At 43.0% G+C, this 24,984-nt stretch overlaps 1 pseudogene; it reads right to left on the bottom strand.

Annotated features, from left to right (window-relative positions):
- Positions 1-272: 272 nt before the first annotated feature.
- LOC147606699 (signal peptidase complex subunit 1 pseudogene) lies at positions 273-6,247 on the bottom strand (annotated as a pseudogene).
- Between the last annotated feature and the right edge of the window lie 18,737 nt (positions 6,248-24,984).

The raw sequence follows: 24,984 nt of genomic DNA, 5'->3' as shown, positions 1-24,984 counted from the left end.
TATTGTGCAATCTATACATGCATGTAAATGAGTCCTAATTTAGTTGTAGTGTGGGGCTCAAGTTAGGATTTCCTAATTTTAGGAAAAGCAAGGCTTTCATGCCTATATATATGTAATTATTTCATTAATAGAAATAGACTCACGTTCTTTCATCTCATCATGTCTATTAGAGAGAGGGTCTCCATCTCCATCATCTAACAGTGGTATCAGAGCAAAATTGATCGATTTGCCGCAGCAGGAGAGCAGCCCGCAGAGATTCTTCACGTTTTGAGCTAGTAGAGCTTCATGTGGGAGGCGAAGGGCAGAGTTGAAGCATGATGGGTGTTGCTGCTTGATTCGGCGAGCTTGGGGTCCAATCACTCCAAAGGGTGCCGATTGAAGCAGCCCCAGTCTGGCACCACCACCAGTAAGACGGCTAGCACCAGGACCCCATACACTATAAGCATAAGCTGGAAAGGAGTCCTGTTGAGATATCGAGCTCGTCTAGTGAGGCGGTGGCCACTGATGACCCGCCTGGGGGATAGGCCCCACACTTACACCACTGGCATGGTTGGTGAGATCATGGGAGATATGCGGCTAGTGGGATGACAGGCTGTGTGACAGCCATTCTAGAGACTGTCATAGTTATAGCGCCAGCTCATTTAGTCGGGTTCACACTATAGAGAACCCGTGTATGTATTGGTTGAGTACCTTTCATATTATGTGTACTCTTATTCTTGTATATGGTGTGTTGAGTGTGGAGTAGAGAAGAAGAAGATTTTCAGCCTCTCACCTTGTGTGTTCTCTATTAGGGTTTTGTGAGTGTGTGTGTGTGCTTGCAAGAGCTCAAGCTCTCTTCCCCCCTGCATCTTTTCATGGTATTAGAGCCTGGTTCGTGCTAAGGGCTGAGAAGCAAGCAAAAGAACCACAGGAAGCGGTATGAGGGTAAGAGCTGCAACTACTCTTCCCTATTTGTGTTGGTGACTACACCCTTGTCGGGAGCTCTACGGGAGGCACCGGCAAACGGTCTCTGATTGAGGAGCTTTCTTCGCGGGAGTAAAGCTACAGGGAAACTATATAGTCCTTTGGACTACTATGTAGTCCTTTGGACTACAATTTTGGGGTCGCAAACGCGTTTCGGGCGCGTCTGGACCTCCGTTTTTTAGAAAGCAGGCGATTTCGAGCACTGCAGGTAAGTCATCGATTCTCTGCAGAACTCTGTTTCAAGTACTGCAGGAAGATAGATTGACTGTGCAGACACTGTGGGTGCTGCAAAGAGGTCTACAGTTGCCATTGGGTGTATGTATGTGCATTGAGGTCACTGGTTGTGACATTTGAGTGGACTGCAGTACCGCTGTGCAGAAAATACAGCAGTTGTGTAGGAAAAACCAGAGTGCAGTTTCTGGTAAAATTGTGTGTTTGGCAAGATGTCTAATGATGGCATAACACAAATTGTGGCTGAGAAGCTGGATAAGAATAACTTCCATGCTTGGAGGTTCAGGTTAACGAATTTCCTGATGGGAAAAGGCTATTGGGACTACATAGAAGGTGAGCATGAAGAGGCACCGGAGATACCGGCGGATATAAATCCGACTGCTGCTGCTGCAGATGTGAAAGAGTTTAAAGACTGGAACCAAGGAGCCAGGAAGGTTATGTATTGGCTTTCCATTAGTATACAGGACACCATGATTGGGCACATTCAGGATGCCAAGTCCCCCAAGGAGGCGTGGGACACCTTGGTAAAGCTCTATGAAACAAATACCAAGGCACGTAAGATACAGTTGAAGAATGAACTTCATACTGTGGAGAAAAAGAGCATGTCTGTGAATGACTATGCGCTGAAGATAAAGGGTATTGTGGAATCCCTTGCATCTATTGGTGTGTCAGTAGATGATGATGACAAGGTGGAAGTCTGTCTACGTGGTCTCGGGCCACAATACAAGGCGTTCAAGACGTCTATTCAGACTCGGGAAAACATTCCCAACTTTACAGATTTGGTGTCTATGCTGATTATCGAAGAGAAGAACTTGGGTGAAGACCAATAGTCTTCACAAAGTAAAAATAGTTCAGAGCAACAGGCTTTCTACACGAGTTCAGGAAGAGGACGAGGTAGAGGAGGCCGTGGACGCGGTCAAGGAGGTGGCCGAACAGGTAATCAGAATTATGGCCAGCAACAACAACAGTCCCAGAATCAACAACAACAACAACACGCAGGTGGAAGAGGCAAATTCAGAGGCAGGGGGAGTCAAAGAGGTCGTGGAAATTGGCAAAGGCAGTATAATGATGCACGTGAATGTTATTATTGTGGTAAGCCTGGACATGTGCAGTCAGAATGTTATAAGAAGCAGGCTGACATGCAAAATGGGAAAGTGCAGCAAAATAACTATGCATCCTCAAGCAGAAATAATGAGGATAATGAAAGGCTGTTTGTTATGCAGCATGTCGTGAATGCCATGTCTGAAAATGTTGATGCAGCACAAAAAGATAATGTATGGTATGTGGATTCAGGCGCTTCGAACCACATGACGAGTCATGGGGAGTGGTTCAAGGAGATGAAAAACCCGGAAAGACCAGGTTTTATGGAAACAGGGGATGACACTGCTCATCCAATTGCCCACGTTGGAGATGTGCCATTGTCTATGCAGGATGGCAAAGTGAAGTACCTTGCAGATGTACTTCATGTACCGAACATAACAAAGAATCTGGTTTCAGTTGGCCAGATGATTGAGCAGGCTTTGCAGGTTCGGTTTAACCCTGATGGGTGTTATGTTGAAGATTTCAAAGACAAGTGCAGGTTGGTTGCAAAAGGCAACAGAGTGGGCAGAATGTTTACGTTGAATGTAGACATGCCTGAAATGAGTGCTGCGATGTTTGCAAATGGTTCAGGAGTTGTTGCAGACACAGACATATGGCATAAAAGAATTGGACATGTAAATGTGCAGAGATTAAAGTCTATGCAGACAAAAGGAATTGTGACAGGGCTGCCAAAATTTAAAGTGGAAGTTATGCAGAAAATATGTGAAGCATGCCAATTTGGGAAGCAAACAAAGCATGTGTTTCCACGTAACAGATATGTGAGCAGAAATGCACTAGATGTTGTGCATTCAGATGTATGGGGTCCTACGAAGACCATATCTATGGGAAGCTGCAGGTACTATGTGACTTTCATTGATGACCACACAAGGAAAGTGTGGGTATATTTCATGAAGGAAAAGAGTGAGGTGTTCACTCACTTTCAGAATTTCAGAGTTTTGGTTGAAAAGCAAACAGGGAAATATGTCAAGTGCCTAAGGTCAGATGGAGGGGGAGAATACTTCTCCAATGAGTTCTCTGAATATTTGAAGAAGAATGGTATTCGGAGACAGTATACATGCAGATACACTCCGCAGCAAAATGGAGTTGCTGAGCGGAAAAACAGGCACATTGCTGAGATTGCGCGAGCATTGATGGAAGAGAAGAATATGCCGCATTGCTATTGGGCTGAGGCTGTTTCTACAGCAGTATACATCATGAACAGGACTCCAACTGCAGCCATACATGATGTAACTCCAGAGGAGAGGTTTACTGGCAGAAAACCGGATTTGTCTCATCTGAAAGTTTTTGGATGCATTGCATATGTGCATGTGCCAGATGAGCTGAGAACTAAGCTGGATCCGAAAGCTGAAAAATGTGTGTTTATTGGATATTCCCTTGAGCAAAAGGGATACAGGTGTTATAACCCTACTACACGTGAGTTGAGGGTAAGCAGGGATGTTGTCTTTGATGAGATGAGCAGCTGGTATGCTGCTGAAAAAGAAGCTGTTGGGGCTGATGTGAGTGGAAGTGTGGTTGCACAGAATGCAGGTCAGCAATCACAGTCTTTGAGTGGACCAGGAGAGTCCTCATCTAGTGGGTCTGTTGATAGACCATGGAGTGGCAGGCTGCGTCATAATACCAGCCCTGCAAATGTGATTAGTACATCACGTAAAGGAAAAGAGAAAGTGGTTGAGCCCCTTGGTATGCCTGACATTTCTGCAGGGCATTCTCATGTTGATGGAGAGTCTAGTGGCTCAGATATGAGCCTTGATGAGGAGCTTGGGATCCCAGCTATGAGAACACCTGGTGTAAAGAAGGCTATGGAAGCCATGAATGAAAAGCTGCGAAGATCTGGGAGAGTGAGAAATCCTGTGCAGAGATTTACCTATGATGGTTATGTGGCACATCACTATGCATATATGGCAAAGGTTGTGCAGGTTGTTGAGCCCACATGCATTGATGAGGCTATTGGAAATGTGTGTTGGGAGAAAGCTATGGATGAGGAGATGGATGCACTATATGGAAATGAGACTTGGGATTTAGTGCAATTGCCTGAAGGCAAGAAAGCCATTGGATGCAAGTGGGTGTACAAAGTTAAACATAATAGTGATGGAAGCATAAACAGGTACAAGGCTAGATTGGTAGCCAAAGGATATGCGCAGACATATGGGATTGATTATGAGGAAACTTTCAGCCCAGTTGCCAAGATGGCAACGGTGAGAGTTGTGATAGCAGTGGCTGCGTCAAAGCAATGGTCTTTACATCAGATGGATGTAAAGAATGCATTCTTGCATGGGGATTTGCAAGAAGAGGTGTATATGTTGCAGCCACCTGGTTATGAGGATGAGGGTCACCCCGAGCATGTTTGCAGGTTGAAGAAAGCCTTGTATGGTTTAAAGCAAGCACCAAGAGCATGGTCTGACAAGATTTCTGAATATCTCACTATTGGCTTTCATGTAGCCAATACAGATTTCTCGCTGTATGTGAGACATGGTGATAGAGGAGTTGTGCTTGTTGTCATCTATGTAGATGACTTGATCATTACGGGGGACCATGATGCAGAGATCTTTGATGTAAAGATCTTGCTTAGACAGAAGTTCGAGATGAAGGATCTGGGGGAGCTCAGATATTTCTTGGGCATTGAGGTGATTAGGTCACCACATGGTATTGGATTACTGCAAAGACAGTATGGCTTGGACATGTTGTCCAAGTATGGTATGACAGGCTGTAAGCCTATTTCTGTGCCATTGGATCAGAATGGCAAGTTGAGTGCAGATTCAGGAGAGATCTTGGAGGATCCTACTATGTACAGGAGCATAGTAGGAAGTTTGATCTACATGACGATCACCAGACCAGATTTGAGCTATGCTGTTGGGTTGGTGAGTCAGTTTATGCAGGTTCCACGGAAACCGCATTTGGATGCAGTGAGACGCATACTGAGGTATGTGAAGTCTACTTTGCATTGTGGACTATTCTATGAGACTGGGATAGAGATATGTGTACATGGGTACACAGATGCTGATTGGGCTGGTAGTATCTCAGATAGAAGATCTACCAGTGGATTCATGTTTTCTTTGGGGAGTGCTGCTGTGACTTGGAGCAGCAAGAAGCAGCCTACGGTTGCTCTATCGAGTACGGAGGCCAAGTACAGAGGAGCTGCTATGGCAGCATGTGAGGTAGCTTGGTTGAGAAAGCTACTTGCAGATTTGGGTCTATCAGTGGATAGACAAGTTGTCATTTTCTGTGACAACATTAGCAGTATACAGTTGGCCAGGAACCCAGTCTTTCATGCTCGTACGAAGCACATAGAGGTCCACTACCACTTCGTCAGAGAGAAGGTCTTGGCAGGAGATCTTGACCTTGTTTATGTCAGCACACAGGATCAGGTAGCTGACATCTTCACCAAAGCATTGGGTACAGAGAAGCTCCGCAGATTCAGAGCTTCGCTTGGTGTACATGAGATGGAGTTGAGCTCGAGGGGGAGTGTTGAGATATCGAGCTCGTCTAGTGAGGCGGTGGCAACTGATGACCCGCCTGGGGGATAGGCCCCACACTTACACCACTGGCATGGTTGGTGAGATCATGGGAGATATGCGGCCAGTGGGATGACAGGCTGTGTGACAGCCATTCTAGAGACTGGCATAGTTATAGCGCCAGCTCATTTAGTCGGGTTCACACTATAGAGAACCCGTGTATGTATTGGTTGAGTACCTTTCATATTATGTGTACTCTTATTCTTGTATATGGTGTGTTGAGTGTGGAGTAGAGAAGAAGAAGATTTTCAGCCTCTCACCTTGTGTGTTCTCTATTAGGGTTTTGTGAGTGTGTGTGTGTGCTTGCAAGAGCTCAAGCTCTCTTCCCCCCTGCATCTTTTCAAGTCCGCTATGTAGCCCACCAGGAAAGCCACCACTGTTGCCGCCATCAAAGCGTACTACATGATCTGCTCAACCAGCTTCTGCCCTTGCCAATCCATGTTGTAGCAAACTCTACAACACGATTATCAAGCAAGGTGCATGATATATCTGCTGCGCTCTAATCATAGACGAGAAGAGGAAATCTATAAAAGTTGTACGTGGAGCATCTTGATGTTGGGAAGGCCGCTGTTCAATCATATTGCATGAATTCTAGGTGTTGAAGGTGCGGGCCTAAGCATTTGATGTATGTTGCAATCCTGTTGTTGGTCTGAATCATGGAAGTGTGATGTGTATGTGCTTCAAATGCTGAAGATTGAAAAGTGAGAAAGTACAGTTGTGTGGTTTCAAGACTTTGCAGTTGTTTACACAACTGAATGCTTGGAAGAGAGCCCCAAAGCTAAAGAAGTATCCATGCTCCTATACTACTCTACAAACTGAAGATCAAAGAAAGTTTCTTCATCGAGTTCTTCATCAACAATACTATGGTGGATGGAGGAGCAATGTTCTTCAACAACACAATCCAATGCTCCCATAAATATGTTTGTCAAGTTTCTTGGTTAAGCTTTTGTTGTGGGAAAGACTAGTTGTTTGGTGGGTCTTGTCTAAAAATTGTGGCCCAACCTTGTTGTCTATACCCACTTGTCTATTCATCCTGATTGTTTGTAGAGAAGAGTACACTACCCTATGTTGTTGTTAAGGGGGGACTCTTACTCATTGTATCAGGTGGTTTTGTCATGTTCACTATCAAAAGTTGTGCATGTTTAGCTTGAGGGGGGATTGTTGGGTATTGTGCAATCTATACATGCATGTAAATGAGTCCTAATTTAGTTGTAGTGTGGGGCTCAAGTTAGGGTTTCCTAATTTTATGAAAAACAAGGCTTTCATGCCTATATATATGTAATTATTTCATTAATAGAAACAAACTCTCACGTTCTTTCATCTCATCATGTCTATTAGAGAGAGGGTCTCCATCTCCATCATCTAACAATGTCACAGCTGGTTGGATTCACTCATCACAACCAAACTTGGGTCACCATCTAAAGAATTAATTAGATTCGCTCTTAATTCTTGTACCACACTTGGGTCACCCTCTCAAGAATTAATCAGATTCACTCTTACAATTGATTCTTTAATCACACTATCATTACATAGAATCCCTCTCAACACTTAATTATGATAAGTTATCCATCACATAGATAAATATCACTAAGTATTCGTCACAGACATGTAAAAGAGACATTGCATCAAGGACTCTATGTATAATAAATTCTAGTGTCCCATACCACCATAAATTATCCCACACAAACCTAGAGATAAATATGCATCGGAATACTTCACACAGAATTAAGCTCGTGTCCCATACCACAAGACTAATACATAGTGAAAATTTTATAAAGTATAGTAACTCGAGATGGAAGGGCCAGTTCCTCTAAGAAGTTCTACTTTTGATGCATAAGAACTCTCCTTGAAATTTACAAAAAGTCTTAAATAAAACTTATTATAAAGATAATCAGATGAAATGAATATGTTACCTCAAGAATCAATGGAAAACCCCCTGATTATCCACTACCAATTTGAGGATGAATGATGCCGAAATGAATCACTGATCTCTAAGAGATTAAACATCAATCTGTTCACATTGGTTGATGAATAATCTATCTATTTAGAACCTACATTCATTAATAGACCTTGTTAGGTTAGCATTAGCAAAACGAAAGAAAGTGAATAAGCGTATAATTGTAAATAGTATATATGAATTTATATTCTTAATCAATGTGAATAATTAAACAATTAAATAAGAGAAGAACTAGGAAAAATCTATTGGTCGAGTAATGCCTTAACAACTCAAAATTTTAAAGTGACAAATAATTGGGAATAAGAAAGCTTATGAGGATTTTTCTTATCTTTATTGGTATGTTAAAGAAGTTGATAAATGCCATATTTGGAGAAAATATCATTGTCAAAAATATAATCTTGGTTCCCATCCATAAATAAGTCAATAAATTCAAAAAATGAATAACTGAGATGGAAAGTCAAAGCCAGAAGGATTTAGAAATATTCGTAATGATGCCCACTTATAATCCTTCTTTGAAAATATATAAAAGTTTTATTTTAAAGCTTTTGTGTTAATCTTTTAAAATAATCAAAGCTTTAAGTTTTAAAGCTTTTAAGATAGCTTTAATCAAAGCTTTGATGTAAGCTTCACCAACGAATAGCGGCCTGACGGCCCTCAAAACGGCACAGAGTAGAAAACCAGGTGTTAGCGCAACATAATCATTCATATCTAACAACTTACACACATTCACCTACCTATAAAAACATTGCACAAGAGTAAACATCACAACTAAATCAGATTACCTTACTGAGGGCACACTTATATAAATGAAAAAAAAATTTGTAGGTGAATTTCTTGCTAAACTGAAGAATAAATGGTAAGTAGCTTTATGGTCACTCTATCATGGATCTTGTCACACATAGGTATCTCCTAGTAGTAGACAAGGAACAAACATTTTACAAGTTTGTTTGGAGATAAGGTATCTCCTAGTAGTAGACAAGGAACAAACATTTTACAAGTTCGTTTGGAGATTGATCTTGAGAGCAAGCCCTAAGAGATATTTTTTATAGCATCTTTTCTTGAATGAAAAAAGCCTCCAAACACCAAGGTGTCCATCTCCCTGGAAAGAAGAATGATCTTCACGAGTCTGCATTGTGAGCAATGTCTTTGCGTGCTAGGATTAGCAATAGGCCCTTTCACTTGAGAACTGCCTCTAGCCCTCTAGGTGACATTTTTGCATGGAATATATAAATAACCTCTTGATGAGGAATACACCATGAAATGATTTCTAGCAAAGTTAGACCTTACCCACAAAATCAGAAATTTGCAAGACCTTATAGAGTAAGAACAAGTAATCTACATGGTAATAAGAGAAGGGGAGAGAACGGTGGGGGGGGGAGGGGGAAGAGAGCTATAAGCATTAAAGAAGCATACAATCCTCATCTTGCATTGTCACCTCCTCTCCTTCATCTTGCATTTGACAATTTCTCGTTCCTCGAGTTAATCCATCTTTCATGTTTCTTTTGGGAAGGGCCTATAGGAGACAACACTAGTAGTCAAGGTAGAATACAATGCCCTCACACAATGCTTGCAACAAAAGCCAATGCATCATTGGCATGGAGATCCAAAGGAGTAATTAGATCCACAAAATCTAGGTCTACACACAATATCTCAATGAATTTGTAGACCGCCCCCCAGCCCCCTTGTTAGATATCCGTAACGCCACTACGGGCGTTACCACGAGAGGGGATGGCCTCTGGCTCACCACCCAGCCATAGAGGAAGAATGAGGATTGCCCCTCATCCCCCAGGCTATATAGTGTGTGGCCTGCCGTCCACACTAGCCTGGCCGCCCATGACTCCGCATGAGCGTCCTCTCCCACTGAACCCCGGACATGGCCATCCGGTCTGCCGTCGGTCACAGGCATCACAGCCTACGTGACATTACCCCCCCCCTTAAGAAGAGTTTTCGTCCTCGAAAACAAACTGGGGAAACCTTTTGGAAATTGCACTACGCGTTCCCAGGTTGCTACCTCGTCATCCCTATCTGTCCATTTAACAAGTACCTCTTGGTACACTTTATGTCGGGTTTGTCTATCACGATACTGTAGAATCTTTTCAGGTTCATGTGGTATCTTTGGTGGCTCTATCAAGTCCACCAAAATCTCTGGAGAAACTGCGTTCTCTAACCCATGAACTGATTTCTTCAATTTACTGACATGGAAGACAGGATGGACTTGAGAACTCTCCGGTAACTCAAGTTTATATGCTACGTCCCCAATCTTCTTAAGGATTTTAAAAGGACCACAATATCTCGGAGAAAGTTTATCACACTTTCCCGTTTTCATGGTTTCTGACTGCGCAGGAACCTTGAGGAATACAAAGTCACCTTCTGCAAAGGTCACCTTTCTTCATCCTTTATCCGCATAAGTTTTAGCGCGATCCTGAGCGCTATGAATGCTCTCACGTGCGGCTCTGAGCATATCATTCATATCTTCAAGGAAATCCTTGACAGATTGAATCTTCTCCTTTTCTAGGCCTACAGCCATCGGAGATCTCGGCTGGAATCCATACATTAACATGAATGGTGTAAATCCGGTCGCGCTGAGTGTTTGGAGCTGTTATAGGCAAACTCCAATAAGGGCAAGTACTCTTCCCAATTAGATTGCTTCTTACTAACATAAGAACGCAACATATCCTCTAGAATTTGGTTAACTCTTTCAGTTTGACCATCAGACTCCGGATGATCTGCCGTACTCATACTCAGAGTAGTATCCAACTTTTTGAAGACTTCCCTCCAAAAATGACTATTGAACTTTCTATCTCTATCCGACACTATATCTGCGGGCAGGCCATATAGCTTGTAGAGATGTTCAATAAAGAGTTTTGCCAACTCTGGCGTTTTAACAGTTTTCTTCGTAGCAATAAACTTTGCCATTTTAGTTAACCTGTCCACTACCACCCACACCAAGTCATTCCCTCGACTGGGTAAACCGGTAATGAAATCCATGGAAATGCTTTCCCATTTCCCTTGAGGAATCTCCAGCGGATGGAGTAGTCCTCCAACCTTAAGACATTCATGTTTATTGACCTGGCACTTATTGCATTTCAGCACATAAGTCTGGACGTCCTTAAACAAACTAGGCCAATAAAACTGTCTTTTTACTAGTGCATAGGTCTTTTGAATCCCAGGATGACCCGCACTTGGACTATCATGACTTTCTTTAAGAATTTGGGCCCGAAAGTCACCAATAGTTGGTACACATATTCTACCCTTGTAGAGTAAGTACCCGTCGTCAATGGAGTGATTAGCATATTTCTCCCCCCGACGAAGTTTATCACTCCCCTTTGAAGCCGTGGGGGCAGTCAAAGGTGATGAAGGGCCTACGTCAGAACTCTCTGGCTCCAAACTATACCCAGAAGACACGGCTAGTCTCTCCGAACTAACTCTCGCTTCCCTTCCCGTTGCACCTTCGGCCAGTCTCTCCGGACTAGCAATATGTGCCCACGAGGGAGGTGGTCGCGTCTGTAAAGAAGTGCGTACGCGTCTGTGAAGAAGTGCGTACGCGTACAGCGCGCCAGACCTCTGTAAAAGATGGATCGTGCTCACATAAACCACGTAGGGACTCCAAGAAATCATTCTTGAAGACTGTGAAACTAAGTTCATTAATCTGTGGCATGCGACTAAGTGCATCTGCCACCACGTTATACTTACCTTTCTGGTAACGTATCTGAAGGTCAAACTCCTGTAGAATCTCTGCCCACCGAGCTTTTCTACCCTTCAGTTCATTTTGACTTGAAAGCCATTTCAGACTTTCATGGTCCGTCCGGACCTCAAAAGTAGCACCATATAAATAGTGTCTCCACTTTTTCAGTGCATGAACTATCGCTAGTAACTCTCGCTCGTAAGCTGAGTAGCTACGCTGCGCACGATCTAACTTTTTACTCTCAAATGCAATTGGGCGTCCCCTTTGCATAAGTACGGCCCCAATGGCCTCATTACTAGCGTCTGTTTCCAAAACAAACGGCTCATTTGGATCGACAATTGTCAAAACAAGTGCAGCTGCTACGATCACCTTAAGCTTATCAAAGCTCTTCTGTTGGGCATCCCCCCAACTAATGTTTTTAGTTTTTGACCATAACTGGTCAGTCAACGGGACTGCGATCTTCGCGTAGTCCTTCACATACTATCGGTAGAACCCCGACATGCCAAGAAAAATTTACAGTTCCTCGAGATTCTTCGGCGCTGGCCATTTAAGAATAGCCTCTACTTTTTCTGGCTCCATCCGCGTACCATCTACGGATATAATATGGCCAAGATAGTGAATTTTTGTTTCAAAAAATTCACATTTGCTCTTCTTTGCAAATAGTTTGTGCTCTCGCAACAACTCGAACACTAGACGCAAATGCTCTATGTGTTCTTTCTGTGTCTTACTGTACACAAGAATATCATCCAAGAAAACTACTACGAATTTTCCCAGATATGGACGTAAAATACTGTCCATTAGCGTCATAAACGTCGCTGGAGCATTGGTTAGCCTAAATGGCATAACCAAAAACTCAAAATGCCCGAAACGGGTCCGAAATGCTGTCTTCGCAACATCTTCCTCTTTTATTCTAACCTGATGATAGCCAGATCTCAGGTCTATTTTTTTGAAGTATCTCGATCCATAGAGTTGATCAAACAACTCATCCATGCATGGCATCGGATACTTGTTCTTAATCGTTATCTGATTAAGAGCCCTATAGTCTATGCACATCCGCATAGATCCGTCTTTCTTCTTTACCAGAAGAATAGGCGATGCCCACGGACTTGAACTAGGCCGAATAAAGCCTTTGTTCAAATATTCCGTTAATTGTTTTTCCACCTCCTGTGCCTCGGAGTGGCTTAATCTATAAGTAGGTTTGCTTATAGGTTTTGATCCTGGCATAACTTCGATGCCATGGTCTACTTCTCTAGATGGTGGTAAACCATCTGGTAAATCATCAGGAAAAACATCCTGAAATTCCTCTAATAAATTCGTTAAAGTATCTACGTACTTTTTCTTTAATGTCTCATTCACCTTGGATTTTTTCTTGTTTGAATCACATGCATGCCAAACAGGGTTTGAATCACATGCATGCCAAACAGGGTTTTCAAACAGTGGGTCTCGTCCAAGGTTATTTTGTTTTTCTTGTTTGTCTACGCAAACATCATTTATTGTTTCATCTACGGAAATAGAATTCAAAAGAGGGTAACAAGCATATACCTCTGCTATCTGGTCTCTGCGGATCGCTGTACACAGCTCCATGGAGGAAATAAGTGGTGTGGTAGAGACAGCACGGTCGCCCTGCAGGGTGATGACTCTACCTCCATGCTCAAAACATAGCGTATTATGTAAGTAATTCCGAGCTAGACTAGGGCCCAAGCCATACAGCCACTCCCTGCCTAGATATATGTCTGCTCTGGCTAAGTGCATGACCTGAAAGTCAAGCGGAGCCTCGTAGTCCTGCATAGATAATGGGACCCCCAATACTACGGTATTCCATACCGTTTTGTCATATCCGTTGGCTAGGCCAACAGTATACTCATGATCACTCCGGGTCTCAGTCAATCCCAACTTCTTGACTAACGAGTAGTTCAAGAAGTTGTGGCTAGCTCCATCATCAATAAAAACTGTGACTCTACGGCCACCTATGGTACCATACATGCGCACCATGTCATGCGGACCTACAGTAGGCTGCCACATCGCTGGTGTCACTGAACAAGCGTGATGCTCATCACAATGACACACTGTCACCTCTCTAAACTCTGCAGAACTGAGAGGGAGTCTCTGCACTGTATGCAACTGCCTAGAAGATTTACCATCTTTTTTGGGCTCGTTGTCAAAAAAGATGAAGAATGAGGATTGCCCCTCATCCCCCAGGCTATATAGTGTGTGGCCTGCCGTCCACACTAGCCTCGCCGCCCATGACTCTGCATGAGCGTCCTCTCCCACTGAACCCCGGACATGGCCATCCGGTCTGCCGTCGGTCACAGGCATTACAGCCTACGTGACACCCCTGCAACATTTTAGCACTTATTAGTTGAAAGAGAAATAAGAAAAGTGTACCCTTCTACATCGTCGATTATGGAATTCAGACAGTGCTACTAGTTTAGCAATCTTGTTTACAGGTTCTAATGCTCCTCCTCTTGCTAATATAGTTGGATTAAGGAGAGGTTGAGAGATTCAAAAAACCATTTTTGTGATGAAGAGGGTAGTTTCTTGCAAATCCACTTGTGGTTTCCCACTTTCTTTTGCCTCGTGGTTATTACCCTTTGGGTAAAATCTTGAAACATTTCAGCCCTTTGACTTTTGAATAAACCCTGTCTTTGTCCAAAGCCTTTGTATTTTTGCTACAGATTCTCCTCTTCCCGTGCAACTATTTTGAATTTGTAGAAAAACCTTAAAATTTGCTCCAAGCCAATAATAATTGAGAAAAAAATGATTTCTTGATTTTTCTTCAAGTCTCCATGACCCAAATTCAATACTTGAATTTGTCGTGCTCTGATACCACTATTATAGAACCTTTGGTACATGATGGAGATTTGAATATCCCACACATATATAATAAAGAAAATAAACCATAAACACCATAGAATAACTCAAGAGTATAAAAATTAGAGAACACAAGATTGAGTGCAATCTTTCCCCCTGACGTGTGTGGCTCCCCTCCCACACACGGTATTTAAATCATATTTCATAAATTTAGCTCTTGGGGCCATAAATAGCATAGCTTTTCAAAAATTGGGCTTTTACAAAATTGAATCATAGTTCAATGCTTGTTTTAAAGTATCTCATAAAAAATAAACCTTGCTCAACATATGTACAAGGACCAACTACATAAAATTAACTATTTTTCACACATGTACACAGCTAGATAATTCCATCCAATGTCCACCTTTGTTGTCCCGAACTTATGATCTATACTCAAAAAAATAGTCCACAATGTTAGATCACGATTACTTTGGAATCACTCATAAAAATAATACTGACAAGTGAAAATCCTTATCTAAATTCACTATTATGCTTCACACATAATTAATCGAATTTACTTCCACATTAGATTCACTCACACAATGCCTTTGTACGCATAGCATGTATCACACATAATTAATCGGATTCACTCCCACATTGGATTCACTCACAATGCCTTTGTACGTGCTGCATGCATTCATAGAGTTGATCGGATTCACTCATAATCAAACTCACACCACTCGTCTCATACGTGTCATGGCTAGTTGGATTCACTCATAATCAAACTTGGGTCACCCTCTAAATCAAACTTGGGTCACCCTCTATACGCTTATCCCTGCCTTTGCCCCCCACTTCCTCCCTCCATCTTTGCTTCTGTCATCTCCTTCACACTGCCCTCCACCCCTTCTAGCTATATTGTGCGCATCCCGCCACCTCCTTCCCCTCCCGCCTTTTGCTCTTTCCTCCATCCAATCAGCACTCCTCCCATCTAGTCGGGCCCCGGTCCTTCCCTGGCCCCGCGGCTTCTACTCCCCGTTGAAGTTTCGCCACCTTCCCACCTTTTTGCTCTCCCCAGCCGCGAACGCCTCTCCTCGCATTGCTGCCACCTCCGGCTCCTCCTCGCCTTTCGTCATCCTCACAGGCTTTTGCTTTGGGGGTGTTCTTCATCGGCAAGAGTAGGGGTGTTTGGTCTTCACCTTCCAGGAGGACTCCATGGCAGCCCCTCCATCATCCCTGGCTGAAGCTTCTGTCCCTTGCCTAATTTAAGAGGCGGACCTCCAGCTTTTAGCTTCGAGAGTATCTTCCCTCGTTGCCTCTTTGTTGGTCTGCAAGATCACCCTGTGCACAGACAAATCTAGGATTTGCTCTAGGCAGCCCTCATCGGCAAGCCTGGCAAAATCACCAGTGTCCATTTTCTTGGGCTTGGCTACTGTCATGTGTGGAGATTGATTCACCCAGAGAGTGACTGATCATGTGATGCAGCAGAGACCTGTTGCGATTCGCAGCACTCAAGTGTTCTTCGCAAGATGGCACCATGGTTTCGACCCTGCATCCGACCTCGTGGCAGGTGTATCCGGCTTCCCTGTGATGATGGTCTGCTTCCCCGGCTTTTGGAATGAGTACTACTATAACTATTTGGCCCACCTAGTTCTATTACACATGATGAAACCCATGCCCGGACACCAGACAGATGGAAGAAGACATGGGGACAGGGTCCATAAGAAAAAGCACCATTCTTGGTCAAAAAGCAAAAAAGTCAAACAAGGTTGACCGTGAGCCAAGGGCACCATTGGAAAGAGAAGACTCAGCCGGACCAAAAAGCTACAAGCCGCTTTTTCAAAAAGCAGCTCCAAGGTGCCAAAAAGCAAGGCCCTGAAGCTAGAAAAGCAAAACAAGAACTTTTGACTAAAATTGAGTAATATTTTACTATTAAAAAGACCAAACGCAAAGCAAAAGGCAAAAGCATCACTTTTTGGCAAAAAGCAAGGCTTCCCTTCAGTCTCTCGTGAGTATCAAGTTGAAGAAGAACCTCTTTATCACATTGCCATCTTCATTGAAGCGTGGAGATCATCTTCTCCATCATCATCTACTTGATCATGAACCAAATCATGGAATTTTTCATCGCTACCCACTGATTCAAAGTGCCTCCATCAACTACTGTGCCACATCATCACCTGCCCATACGACTGTTCGGATCAGTACAGCCATATGGTACTACTATACAGACGAGTACGGAGCTGTACGGGCTGAAAATTATAGAAACCCTAAAATTTTCAAAAACCCTAAAAAATGCTTTTTTGGAGGTTTTTATCGCTTGAAAACCATTAAAACATGTTTTATATCAGTTTTCTTGCCAGAAAGAGCTTTTCCATGGTTTTCTTCATCGACAAGGCTGTAGGAGTTGTGGAGATTACTCATGGGATGAGCAAGTGTTTCTTGGACTTGAACTTGGATTTGAACTTGGACTAGGACTTGGATTTGGACTTGGATTTGGATTTGGATTCATTGGACTTGATCATTGGATGGGAACTAGAACTTGGACTTGATCATTGGATTGAAACTAGAACTTGGACTTGGACTTGGATTGGAACTAGGACTTGGACTTGGACTTGGACTTGGACTTGGATTCATTGGATTTGGATTTGAATATTGGATCTAGTACTAGCCTGGTGAGAGATACTTGTGGGTCATTCCCGTGGTGTGCTCGGCATCAGAGATCTCGTGCCTCGACATCGACATCGACTTGGATATCCTACATCGGCATATATGTTTGTTTTGTATTCATTGATTGTATTGATCCTGGCCAACGTGCCTGTGGAGTGTTCCTGAATAAATTCCTAAAAGGGGACGGGGCATGTTCCCCACTCAGTGTGGTATATTGTGCAAGATCCCTAATCCCTTCTCTCTCTCTCCTCTCTCTCTCCTCTCTCTCTATATATCCATGTCTTGGTCACGTGGTTGAGCCTATCACGGCATGCCCCGCTGGGCCTACAGTGGTATTAGAGCAGGATTTCTCTTGAAGAAGAGCAGGATTTCTCTTGAAGAAACTTTCTTGGAGTGACAGAGCCATGTCGAGAGCAGAGGGTGACCAAGGGCCTAATGAAGGGGAAACAACTATGAGGCCAATACAGGACTTCAAGATGGGAACCACGGTTGTCGATCCATTACTCATAAGACCACGGCCATGGCATCAGAAGAGTACCATGACTTTCAGCTTGGAGAGCCACAAAGGAAGAGGACCAAAGAAGGGCTCGAAAGTTTGAAGATATTATCAAGGATCCAGCCATCAAAGCCAAAGGATTTGAAGCTGCTAAAGCCTATCTTTAGGCCAAAGGAATCACCATTGTAGAAGGATCTAAAGCTACCCATTCCTTTTCTCATGTAGAAAATAGGGAGGCTATCCCTAGGCCCGTTCTCTCGGATGCAGCATCTTCAGGTCAAGTAAAGGAAGGGAAGGCAAAGAAGCCTTCATCAACTGACAAGATGGACTTCAAGCCAGGAGAGAAGAGCGTCAAGTTTGATGCTTTGTATGGAAAGTGGGATACCCAAAAAGCTTTATCTTTTGTCAAGCAATTCGATGACCGCTTTTTGGAGGAAAAGACTTCTTCAAAAAATCAAAGCTTCGCATGCATTTGAAGGATGCCACCTTGAATTTGTAAGCCAAAAGTGGAAAGAAGAGACATATGGCTGCAAATTGTCCCAACAACAAGCTAGTGGAAGAAGCCATAGAGATCGGAAGATCATCAAATTGACATCATCAAAAGGATTGTCGTGGATCCTAGACCATTGCAAGTTCTGACAAAGAAAGCCGTGCAATCTTTGTGGACCAAAGCTAAAACAAAACCCTTTTGAAGCATTGAGCCTTTGTGCTAGCAAAGGACCAGTGTTGGTTATTTTAGACCCTTTTGTGGTTGAACATGATGAACTTGCATTGGAGCAGTCTTGAACCAAGCATGCCATGTTGTGGCCTATGAAAGTCAAAGACAAGGTAGCAAATGCACTATCTCAGAGACCCCTGAGCTATGTGGTTTCTATGGGTTACCATATGGATTTCACTTTGATGATCCTTATGCTACCAAAGAGGATTTCAAAGATGTTTTTGAATAGATTGCAGAATAGAGATTTGATGACTTTTTTTTTATGTCATCAAGTAGGGTTTTCTTATGATGCAAACCTAGGTTATGTGTGACAGAAGGAATTAAGGCCAAGGTAATGGAAGAGTGCCATGCTCCTTCCTACATGGAGCATAGAGACACCTTTAGATATATTTGAAGTACAAATATATCGACGTCTTGCAATCAAGACAAATTCAAGAGGGAGGGATTGTACATCTAGCCCTCTTCATTGTATATATATATTGGATTGAAATTGATCATTATTTTGCTTATAATGATTACTTGGATATGCTCTAGTTTGGGTGGCGATGATGCTCAATAGCCCAAGGAGCAAGATTTGTATTTGGGTGGCAACGATGCCAAAATGAGATTTGTATATGGGAGGCAATGATGCCAAATATCTTGGACTTCGCAGTCGCGCAGTCATTGCGACCAGATGGCCCAGTTGACTATATTGGACTTAGCACAATCGGGTGGTCATTGTGACCAGATGGCGATGACTATATAGGACTTCGCAGTTAGGCAGTCATTGCGACCAGATAACTACTGGATTTCGCAGTGAGGCGATCATTGCGACCAGATGGCCCAGATGACTGTATTGGACTTCGCAGTCGGACGGTCATTGCGACCAGACAGCCCAGATGATTGTATTGGATTTCATAGTCGGGCGGTCAACGCGACCAGATGGCCCAAATGACTATGCAAGAATTCTCGAGTGGTCCTAGTGACCAGATGGCCTCGAACGAGAGTTTGAGCAGTTTCCCTCGGGAACCAGATGGCTTAGCATAGTTTCGATGAAACCATACAAGACAATCTTGAACATGAGGATCATTACTTGTGCATTGCATATTGATGTATGTTTGAATTTCTTTGACTTTGTGTGTTGTTTTTGATGTGTGCACAATGCTTGGATTTATGGCATGTCATAGTCCAATGGGCTCCAGACTACCTGGCTAGTACTTGGAATACCCAGTAGACGCGAATGATGCATACTTGTTTGTTGACTAGCTTGTGTCTAGTTTTTGCAGAAGGTAAGTATGCATTCATTATATCTAGCACATGTGACAGGCCATGAAGATGTACCATCAAGAATAAAGCTATTGGTCAAAGAAAAGGCATTGAGATGTTGCCAGATCAGCAGATAACACCACAGATATGGGGAAAGACCAAATGCACAAGCTCACCAGATGGGGCTAGTACCTTGAAACATATGGATGTACATGATGTACTTGGAACACATGGAACATATCAATGTGCTTGGAACATTGACAATTTGCAGTTGAGAACAACTGCAATGTAAGAGCGAGGGAATGTAACTATTTGGCCCTCCTAGCTCTATTTCACATGATGAAACCCATGACCGAGCACTAGATAGATTGAAAAAGACATGGGGACAAGGTCCATAAGGTTTGATTAAGCAAAAGCATCATTCTTGGTCAAAAAGCAAGAAAAAACAAAAAAGTCAAACAGGGTTGACCGCGAGTCAAGGACACCATTGGAAAGAGGAGACTGAGTCAGACCAAAAAGCTAAAAGCCACTTTTTCAAAAAGTAGCTTCAGGGCCAAAAAGCAAGGCCCTGAAGCTAGAAAAACAAAACAAGAACTTTTGACTAAGGTTGAGTAATATTTTACTGTTAAAAAGACCAAAAGCAAAGTAAAAGGCAAAAGCATCACTTTTTGGTAAAAAGCAAGGCTTCCCCAAGTATAGAAGAAGCATGAGCCTCGCTTGAGCATCAAGTTGAAGAAGAATCTCTTCATTGCATTGCCATCTTCATTGAAGCATAGAGATCATCTTCTCCATCATCATCTACTTGATCAAGAACCAAATTATTGAATTTTTCATCGTTGCCCGTTGTGCCTCCATCTATTGTTGTGCCACATCATCAACTATTCGTACGACTGTACAGATCCGTAAAGCCGTACAAAACTGCGCTGACATGTACGGCCGATCCGTAAAGCCGTACGAAACTGCGCTGACATGTACGGCCGATCCGTAAAACCGTACGAAACTGCGCTGACATGTATGGCTGTGTAGGTAGCTGTATGGACTGAAAATTTCAAAAACCCTAAAACTACTCCAAAAACCCTAAAAAACTGCTTTTTGGAGGTTTTTATCACCTGAAAACCATTAAAACATGTTTTATATCAGTTTTCTTACCAAAAAGAGCTTTTCCATGGTTCTCTTCATCGACGACAAGGCAGAAGTAGTTGTGGAGATTACTCATGGGATGAGCGAGTGATTCTTGGACTTGGACTTGGACTAGAACTTGGAATTGGACTTGGATTTGGGCATGGATTTGGATTTGGATTTGGATTTGAGGTTTGCATTTGGATTCATTGGACTTGATCATTGGATTGGAACTAGAACTTAGACTTGGACTTGGACTTGGATTGGAACTAGGACTTGGATTGAAACTTGGATTTGGACTTGGACTTGGATTGAAATTAGGACTTGCATTGGAACTAGAACTTGGACTTGGATTTGGACTTGGATGTGGACTTGGATTTATTGGACTTAGATTCATTGGATTTGGATTTGAATATTGGATCTGGTACTAGCACGGTGAGAGATACTTGTTTATACACGTGGTGTGCTCGGTATCAGAGATCTCATGCCTCGACATCAACTTGGATATCCTACATCGGCATATCTGTTTGTTTTGTATTCATTATTGATTGTATTGATCTTGGCCAGCATGCCCGTGGATTGTTCTTGAATAAATTCCTGGAAGGGGGTGGGGCATGTTCCCTGCTGAGCGTGATGTATTGTGCAATCCCTATTCCCTTCTCTCCCCTCTCTCTCTATATCTCTCTCTTGGGCACGTGGTTGAGTATGTCACGTCACGCCCCGTTGGGCTTACAACAACCCATTGACTCCCGCGTTTGTGTGGTCTTCCACCAAAGTTACGTACCTCCTCCCTCTTGCCCCTCGTCTCCCCCCAACCACAAGCTAGTGGGATTAGGCGAAAGCAAGCTAGTATAGGTGGCTAAGGTTATTATTAATAAATCCATGAATATTGGCTATTTATAACAGGATGCTTATCTATAATAACCTTCGCCACCTATATTAGCCTGCTATCTCCTAATCCTAGGGCTCCCATAACCTTGCCAAATTAGGCCACTAATCTCGAGGATTAGCACTAGGTACATAACAACTATACACAAGGCAGTGGAACGGTGGTCCTCTCTTTTCCTCTCACTTCGCCGCCGGCGGGGCAGGGAGTGGGATTGTGAGTCTCCCTCCTCCACCATTCAATCCCAGGCAATCTTCCTAGCTTAGCACCTTGGGAGATAGCCGTCTAGTCAACATCGTCACCCACTTTTGGGCCCTAGCCTGCATAGCAAGCTCCTGCCTCCACTATCAGCATGGAGACATTGATGCCCCGCGAGGCAATCACTACCCCCTTGAGGCCCTTCCTTCTCTTCCTTTATTGCAACGGATGGAGCACAAAGCAAGCGGACCGCAGGCCAAAGCGAAGTGGAGCTTTATGGAGGACAGGGATCACTTCACCCGCATCCCGACCCCAGTCCCGACCCCAGTCAGACTGATTATCACCCCTCCAAACCGATCCCGAAGACCATCCGCCGTGGAGAGGATGTCCTAAGCAGGTCCCACTGCCCCCATCCTTAGTTATGCGGATCGTCTCTTGGAATGTTCATGGGATGGGAGGCCCCTGCATCCACCACAGAAGAGGAGTGCTTCTTCAGGAGCTTCAGAGAGCCTGTGTAGGAGGCCCAGACTCCATTTGATCTTTTGTTCCTACAGGAATATCACCTTTCTGCAGCACGTACTCGCAAATGCAGGCAGATTTTGCTTGGAAGCAGCCATACCATTTAGTCCTCAGCTTTTGGCCTTGAGGGCAAAACCAGGGAGGGGTGTGCATTTCGGTCAGTGAGAAAATGCTTTCGTCAGTGTTGGATTCCAGCATCATTGTTGAGGGAAGGGCAAAATAGACTGTAGTCAGGGTTGGGGACGACCACGTGGGTTTCCTAAACATTTTTTCCCACAATAGAGTGGCAAGGCGGACTGAGTGCTGGCCCAAGTGAAACAGGCTCTTACAATTAATTATTTAGTCACTTGGGTCACCCAAGATAAATAGCTAATTTTATTATTCGTTAACATGTCTAATTTGTTGTCGAAATGCTCGTATACTCTCACTATCAAACTTAGTGAAGTTGACCTTGTCTTTCACTCCTTGGAATTCATCATTGTACCTTTGGTTATTGTCCCTTGAGTTGCCCAAATTCACATGGGCATTAGTTGTTCTTCTATCCCAAGTACCATTGACAATCGATACTTCAATTACCACTCCTTTGCCTTTGCCATGCACAATTGAAGGAGGTACTTTGACCTTGTGGAATTCTTTGCCAAGATAAGAAAATCCACCCTTGATTTCTTGTGCAATGTACTCTTGCCTCCTATTAAAATGATAAAACTTTGACCTTGTGGAATTCTTTGCCAAGATAAGAAAATCTACCCTTGATTTCTTGTGCAATGTACTCTTGTCTCCTATCAAATTGATAAAACATACCTTTAATCATGTTTTGCATGACTTACAAGATACCTTGTAAGTCATTTGCAACATGTGTATGATCATTTAAAGCAAAATTTAACAAAGTTCGATCCTCATGTAATGCCTCACCTTGCACTTGACCATCCTCATTAATCACTTCAGCTACCCTGAATCCATTGGCACTTGTAATAAGCATGTACCTCCATTTGTTTTGGATCTTAAGATGCTTTGCCCAGCCTTCCTCTATTCCCCATGTTTATTTGCAGCTTTGAAAAGGTTGAAAAACACTAATTTGGGTGTAAATAGCCCAAACATAGCAAGAATTCACGTGCTATAACTTGACATGTCTGTAATGATGAGATAAACACTTATATCACCATGGATCTTAGTTTTCACAAGATCTATATCTCTCTATTTTGGGTTCTCTACCACACGCCCACTTCTCAGTACACTATCCAAACGGTCTCTGATTTATGCATTCTTTATATTGTCGCATAGGTCTTGATGAGTAGGTTAGGGATCTTCAAAAAATAGTTTTAAAAAGTCAACTTCCCTATTGACCAAAGTCGACTTATCAAAAAGTCAACTCTAGAGTTTAACCAAATCCTCGACCTCCGATCTAAATGCTTGATAGCTTGACGGGGGTACCCCTAAGTGCGAGGAACAATTCTAAGCCTAGTACTCTTGTGTCATAACAACCAGCCCAATCTGAGTCCGAAAAAGCATGTAAATCTGGCGGCAATGATCCCCCCTTGGGATAAAACAACCCAAGATGTATGGTGCCACTCAAGTAGCGAAAGATGCGTTTAACTGCCTTCCAATGCTGAGACCCTGGGCTATGCATAAACCTGCTCACCTGTGAGACTGCAAACTGAATGTCCGGCCTCATAATGCATACATAAATGAGGCAACCAATAGCTGTCTGATAGAGTGTGACATCAAAGTGATCTCCAGCATCATGAAGACAACTTCAAACCTGTCTCCATTGGAGTAGCAATAGGGTTGCAGTCTTCAAGGCCAAATCTCCGCAACAATGTCTCAATATACTTTGTCTGACACAAAGCAATACCATTAGGAACTCAATGGAGTCTTTTTGGGCCCTTTAATTTGCCATGAGGTTATGGAAACGTTTAACTTTTTGACAAATAGGAGCCCGCCATGTAAGCAAAAACCAATGGTTTGTAAGAGAGGTGTAAGAGTGGTCAAAGGGTGCACTTTTTCCCCCAAAAAGGGGAGGGGGCAATTTTACAATTTTCGGACCTCCATAACTTCTACATACAAGCTCCGATTTGAGCGGAGATTACAGATCCGTGATCTACGCATCAAGAGCTTTTCATAGATATGTTACATGATATGGTTTTATCCGCTAGATTTTAAATTCCATTTTTCTCCCAAAATTCAAATTCGAATAAAGTAGCCGTTTTGAAGCTTCAAATTAGAAAACGTTTCTTCTTAAGAGAAAAGGTTTGACTCCCTTAAACTGCCAAATAAAAGGGCCCAAGAAGACTCCATTGAGTTCCTAATGCTCCATCACACTGCTTAAATTGTATCCCCAAATAATGATGCAAATGCCCCAAATCTGACATCTCAAAAGAGGCATTCAAATCAGCCTTAAAATCAGCAATATGACTCTCATTTGGTCCTGTGAGCAGCATGTCATCGACATAGAGAGCAATGATTAGATGTACACCATCCACACGTTTAACATACAAAGTGCTTTCTGTTGGACTATTCTGAAACCCATGTGCAGTCAAATATGCATGTATCTTTTCATACCAAGCTCGTGGAGCTTGCTTTAAACCATATAAAGCCTTTTTCAACCTGCACACTTTGTTTTCCTGTCCTCTTTGAACAAAACCACGAGGCTGCGATACATACACCTCCTCATGCAAATCTCCATTCAAGAACGCAGTCTTTATGTCCAGCTGATGTACATTCCAACCATTATGAGCTGCCAATGCACAAATGCTATGAATGGTAGTCATACGACAAGTGGGAGCAAAGGTCTCATCAAAATCAATGCCCTTTTCTTGAGCATAACCCTTTGCAACAAGTCTAGCCTTATAGCGATCAACATTGCCATCTGGCTTTCGTTTCAACTTAAAAACCCACTTACA

The sequence above is a fragment of the Cibotium barometz genome, chromosome 57, assembly GCF_041138505.1.
Source record: "Cibotium barometz isolate CiBa-2024 chromosome 57, ASM4113850v1, whole genome shotgun sequence".
NCBI classification, from domain to species: Eukaryota; Viridiplantae; Streptophyta; class Polypodiopsida; order Cyatheales; family Cibotiaceae; genus Cibotium; species Cibotium barometz.
This window is presented reverse-complemented; position numbering and strand designations above follow the sequence as displayed.